The sequence below is a fragment of the Ambystoma mexicanum genome, chromosome 1q (assembly GCF_040938575.1).
Source record: "Ambystoma mexicanum isolate Mex_15411 chromosome 1q, UKY_AmexF1_1, whole genome shotgun sequence".
In the NCBI taxonomy this organism is placed as follows: Eukaryota; Metazoa; Chordata; class Amphibia; order Caudata; family Ambystomatidae; genus Ambystoma; species Ambystoma mexicanum.
This window is the reverse complement of record NC_090922.1, coordinates 555,158,455-555,164,754: the sequence shown is the minus strand read 5'-3', so window position 1 is coordinate 555,164,754 and position 6,300 is coordinate 555,158,455. Positions and strand designations below refer to the sequence as shown.

The 6,300-nt window shown below is 43.0% G+C and overlaps 1 long non-coding RNA gene across 1 annotated transcript; it reads left to right on the top strand.

Annotated features, from left to right (window-relative positions):
• The first annotated feature begins 2,449 nt into the window (after positions 1-2,449).
• Positions 2,450-4,174, top strand: LOC138521685 (uncharacterized). The gene is made up of 4 exons (XR_011283097.1): positions 2,450-2,563; positions 3,067-3,170; positions 3,264-3,346; positions 3,722-4,174. It is a non-coding gene; the product is annotated as an uncharacterized lncRNA (long non-coding RNA).
• The last annotated feature ends 2,126 nt before the right edge of the window (positions 4,175-6,300 follow it).

Genomic DNA, 6,300 nt, shown 5'->3' with positions numbered 1-6,300 from the left:
TCTGCCCCAGGGCTTATGTTGAAGCCCTCACTTTGCACTAGCTTATCAATGACACCAGGGGCATTATCAGACCGGGAAATTAACCCATCTTCGGGTTCTGTTGTATTAAAAATGTGTCTTTTTTCTTGTCTTTCAGATTCTGAAGCTGAGATCTGAGTGGTGAGGTTTGCTGTGTCAACCAGGTAGGCATTAGAGACAGTAACCACTGGTTTGGTTTTAGGGTAAAGAGCGGGACACAGAGCAGTTCAAAACGAGGGTCACTCTCTACTCGCATGGTGTTCAGGGGACTAATGAGCTGGTGAGTGTGCATGGAGGTTTGGGGAAGAGCTGAAGTGAAGGGAAGCCTCTAAACTTGTTTGTGCACTCTTTTTAGGTGTTGCAGCAAATCGAGGGCATCCAGGCGGAAACGCTCAAGAGAGTAGCAGAAGCGGAGCATCACCAAAGGCAATCCAACAAAGTGAGTGAGAATTGTAATGTTCTCACAGGGGTCTTGTTCATGTCTGAAGCAACGCCAAGCACGGGCGTCCCTAAGAGTGTGGCTTATATGGCCATGGTCCTGTCATGGCTTACATTAATCTACAGTGTGAGGTGGGAGTTGTAGTTGGTGTTCTGCATATGTTTCTTACCTTCTTACCTCTCGACCTAATGGCATGGTCCTGACAGTTTCTTCTTCAGAGTTTTTGAAAGTGTTTTTGTGTGCAATGCAGTCCAAGGCAGAGTTAATCCAGTAATGAAGAATGTGGAGATGCTGATAGGGGGAATTTGTTGGTGGATGCAGTGTGATGATTGGTTTGTTTGCTTCAAGTCTTACCAGTAGTGTTGATCTGCACTTCTTTTTAGGGTCTGGTCAAGGTCGTGGGACTCAGGGATGGTTGCGCACCTCAGTGTCTTTGTAAAGATTGTGATTATAATGGATAAATGGTCTCTGCAGAGAAGGTGGTTTGAAGAGCAGACCATGGTTATGTGTTCAGTGCAGAAAATGGATCTTGTGATTGGTCTGTCGTCTTTCTTAAGCAACATGAAGTCTCTTAGTATTGCCAGATATTGACAGTGCCCTAAAATGTTGTTGGCTTCAATTGCAAGTTTGTCGAATGGCCTGTATGGAGGTGGCCTACATGGAAGCTTAGCAGTGACGTGTGATAGATGGTGCACATAAGTGCAAGCGATTCACAGTACAGGATATTTTCAACTGAGGGTGGGAAGACTTTGATAGCGTCTTTGTGGACCCGTGCTATCCTTCACCTTGCCTTGTGGTATGATAAGCATATTTGATCCTGCCCCCTGTTGGAAAACTTTCATGGGTGACTGACAATTAATCATACAATAGCCAGGTTTCTGGGATGAAAAGTATATCTCTTCGGTCCTTAGAGAGGAGGTCAAAGGTGTATTTTGCATTTTACCAAGTGTTGATCAAAAGGCATCTGGAGCTCACAATTCCGTGGTAGGTATTGGCAGTCGGAGGTGTCCATCGCTCCTTGTTTTCATTGGCTTCTGTGGCGAGTTGGAAGAAGGACTTTTAATTTAAAAACACTCTACAAAGGCCTTAACACGCTAGAGTCATGGGACTTTAATATCCGTTAATGAGTTTCTTACCGCGAGTCCCTACGGGCCTATGCCATCATGAGTGGGCAATGAATTGCCCCATTCTTTATTCCTTTGTTTACTAGTTGCTGTTAATTGGCAGCTGTTTTTGTGAGCTTTCCCTGATTCTAGGACCGCCCTATGCACGTATGTTATTCATTTTTTCTTGTCATTCTTCTCACATTTACTGACACTGTCTACAACACACCAGCCCATCCCGGATCGTCTTGTGGCAGCCTGGGTGCATTTTCTAGAGACTTGGTGACGTTTACACCTTTAGCTCAGTTTTGACCCATTTAGATACTGGTAGATCGTATATTGCACTTTAGTTGGATGTCATCTCCAAGTGTTCATCTGGTGTCTGGTCAGCAGTTTCTTAATTTTCCTGCCTATTTCTTCAAGGCAATAACTATTTTTTTCTAGGCAATAATAGTAGTATTCACCTATTCTACGAGGTTTTACTTATTTTGTGTCACTATTATTCCCAGCATCTAATTGGCGCTTAGTTGACATCTTCGTAATTTAAAGTTTGAATTGTTAGTTAATTTATTTTTAATTTTATTTTTATTTAATTTTTCTTTATAACTCACTTAGCTGCACTACCACTCCCAGAATCCCTCTGGGCGTCAACTAGCAGTTTTCAAATTTCTTAGGCGGCCTTCAGGCATCAGCATTTAATTCTAGGCAACATTCTCTTTCCAGCTGAGGAAGTAATCATTGCTTGTGTTAATTACATATCGGGCGGCAGTATACGAGCAAGTATACGCACCTGGGTCCTGGATTCCTGATTCTTATCTATATAGGCATGCGCAGTTAGCTTAAATAGAGCTTGACTTGCGGTTTCCGTCAGCCAGCCTCTTTTGTGCAGACTGCCTACACGCATGCGTGGCGTTTCGAGTGAGGAAATCTATTTCGGTTCGCAGAGTCAACCTTTTTGACCTCTATTATCCACTTGACAGAGATGGATAATTGTTTGATGGAGGTAAGCGAGCGGCTAGTTTTTCTGCTTTATACACCTTAGTTGTGGGAATTCTGAGCACTTTTAAGAGGGGCTGCATTTTGGATGGCAGTTCAGTGCTGCTATGCACATTCTTTAACAGGGCAGTAATTCGAGCATTCACGTGAATGCAGTGCATGTAAGTTTAAACGTGCATAACAAAACTCTGGCCCCCTTGAGGGATAGGCAAGTCTGCTGTGGACTTTCACAGCTTGACATTCCAAAGCAGTGTCTGCTTTCTACTTTGGCATTTTTTGCCATTTTCTGCTAATTCATTTTTTGAACATCCACGTTAATGCTGCACATGTTATTCTGTACTGGCATAATATTTTTGGCCTCCTTGAGGGATGGGCACGTCCGCTGAGGACCCTTACAGCACAGCTCTGTTTGTAATTTTACCAAAGCAGCGCCTGGATTCTGTGTAGGCATTTTTTGCCATTTTCTGCTATTTCAGCGTTATAATGGGCTTTTCTACTGGTTTGTTGTAGTGATCTACAGACAATACTGGTGTTTTGGGTTAAGCTGTGCTGCTTTCCCAACTTCCAACATCTGCAACTTTGGCTTTCCCTAATTTAATAGGGTGCCTTTTCAGGTGAGCCACCATTTTTTGCTCCAGTTTCAAGCACTTGATATAGCACCTTTTGACTTGTTTTATTTCATTTTGTGCATGTCGGTCTTGCTTTAGGTTAGGATTTGGTCCTGGCTTCCCCCAGCGTGACTGACCACATCCATTTGTTACGGCCACCATAGCAATTTGGCATTCATCAGGTTGGTCCAGTATTGGTCTTCTTCGGGGGCACGGTTCCATCCCCGGACCTGACTAACAATCATATGTTCAAATATAATCTGCATTGTGCATTTATATACTTGTCGAAGATTAACCATGGTCCTGAAGGTTCCCCACCATTCTGCACGGTCTTCTTTTGGGAGTCACTAACCCTTTCGCTCTGTCATATATAGCTGTTAGATTGGGATTCCTATTTTGCTTAATTGTTATACGGCATATATCATCCCTGAGTTGTTTCACAAAGAAAATTGGGCTGCTCTTTTGTAGTTGCCCCCTCTTTTTAATTGTATTCGGCAGTCAACTATGACTCATATGTTCTATGCAGTAGTCTATAGCCATGTTTTTGTGTTTTACAGAATGGTAACATCCACCTCCTAAGGAAGACGTTGTGTTTACTACCACTACACGTCGAAACCGGTCGAGAGATAAACCCTACAGGGATGTGATCTTTTGCACTTTTCCTTCCGATCCACCCTGACAATAGATTATTTATTAATTAATTATATTGATTATGAATATAGAAATTATGTCTGTTTGATGGGGACCAGTCATGAATTCCTTCTCCCCACAGGTTTTTAGCATGATTCTTTTGTCTTTTAAGCTTTTGGATGTATGTCACGGTATGTTGAGTTGGGTTTGAATGAGTGCACTATGAATGGCAAGTATGTGTGACAATGTTTTAGCTGACTTTAGGCATACGGTTGCTGCTGTTTTGATGTATTAAAGTGATCAGTGTTTAATTATTTGTGATTGACTCACCATTGATTTAATTGTTGATATCACTTTCAATAAATTTTGATACACATTTTTTCAAATTGATTTGTTTCTCTGGACAATCTTTTTCTGTTGTTCTATGCAATTGTAATACTCTGGTCCAGAGGCTAGAGTTTCCCTGCCCTTTTCAGATTTTTTGGAAGAAGGACCTGGACACATAAAGAACATGTTACTTTTCTTTAATTAAATCAGTAATAGGGAAAGATGGGCCTTTTTACCTACAAAGGTATCACCCTACCTAAATACTCAACTAAAGGTGCTTGTCTGTCATTAGGAAGTCATAATGTAACTGTCCTCCATCCAAACCTAACTCTAACTGACCCTGCACACTAATGTGAATAACTCAAAAAGGGGTCAAAATAATGTCTCTCTTCTCTTGGTCGTTTTATGTTCTTGCCTTCTTTCCAGCGGCCTCCTCTTTCAATCGGTATCTGATATCCTGGGGTTATTGATAATCAAATGTCTCTGTTTAGGATGTCTGCTTACTTCATTCATCTTCTCTTATAGTCTCTTGAAACGTCCCTCATGACCTCCTGTAGCTCTTCCATTATATTTGTGGGTTTTGTACTTTCTTTATTGCCAGCTTAAGGACAATATTTCTTGGAATACCTTCCCACCCTCATGTCTTTAGTCTCATAGTGTTTATATTCTTGAGGGTTAATCTTCCCTGGATTTTGTATGAATTTTTGCGAACTATGGTTTCCTCTCTCCTGTGTTCTTCGTACTGGATTGTCTCTTTTCTGATTCTGTTCCCTTAACAGCCTCTTTTCACAACTCTTGTTACACTGATTCACAGTGGGCTTTCTCCTCTCCCTAATGCTCTGTTAACACTGATTTGCACGGGGCTGTCTCCTCTCCTTAAAGCTCTGTAGTTGGGGGTTTCTCCCTTCCTCTCAGGGTTTTTACTTCCACTTTCTAGAGGTTTCCCATACAGCGTTATTCATCACGCATTGTATTGACTTCTTATAACTCCAATTCTGCTCATTTAATGTTTGACTTTCATACTTCTGTTTGTACACAGATTCTCTCTTTCCCATATATTGCCCCTGTGTCCTCCAGCCTTTTGCGTTCACCCTGGTATTTCTTCTGATGCAGGGGAACCTCGCTGGGCTTGGTGCGGAATCAGGTCTTTTGTTTCCCCATTCCTTTTCTCTGTATCTGGTCTCATCTGTGTCTTCTTCTCAGCTCCTCTGCAGGGGGATGACATCTACGAATGCGGGCAGCAGGCAGCTCATTAGCACTAGCTCTTAGGGCGGTCTTGGCATCTTTAGCTGTGCCCTCCATCCACCCCGATGCAGTTGTGGTCATGCCACCACCTGGTACAGGACTTGGGTTCCCGTTCAGGCAACGGTTCTCCCGTTGCAGGATTCCTTGGCTCATCGGCGTCTCAATCTGATGTTCTTCTCCAGTCCAAAAGTTGTGGGCTCTGCGACTTCGTTCTGCTTTGCCTCTCCAAAAGGTAATCACATCAGGGGGCTTCTCCAGCGTACCATGCTCTCTCTCCTCCCAAGAGCTACTCGTCTCAGTTATGTACACGTCTCTTTGTAGAGAGACATTTCCTTTGTCTTTGTATGGATGATTTGTTCCCACTTTGCTTGAAGGCAAATGTAAGGATGGCAGTTTAGTGTTCATATCTGGCCGTTCCATATAGGAAGATATGGTATTAGACCTAGGGGTTCGTCATCGGAACGGGAGTCCTTGTCCGCTAAGGGGAAATCGCTCCCATTGAGGTGCCACTTTCCCATACCCCTAGGGAGGGTCTTGCAGAGTGGGCACACATCCCTAGCCTCAAAGGGGGTGGCTACCGCTTGGGGAGAAGGGACGAATACCTGTGATTCATCACACTTCCCAGTCCATCACGTTAATGCTTTCAGATTCAAATAGGTTGAGTAAGTTCTTCCAGTGGTCAAGTTCATCATGTTAGCATTATTGTAGGGTGGCTGTGGCTATTGTAAGTTCTCCTGTGAAGAAGGGTGTAGTGTGCAGTTATTCTTTGCAGATGTGGTTTTATGTTAGATCAATTGCTTGGTGGGGTGAGCAGCAACATTTAGTAGAGATTAAGTTGTGTCTCCTTTTGCTGTTTCTGTCTGTCGTCTGGAGGGTTACTCTCAGCCACTAGATTTGGGTGGATGCTCCAATTGGTATCTGGATATGATGGTCA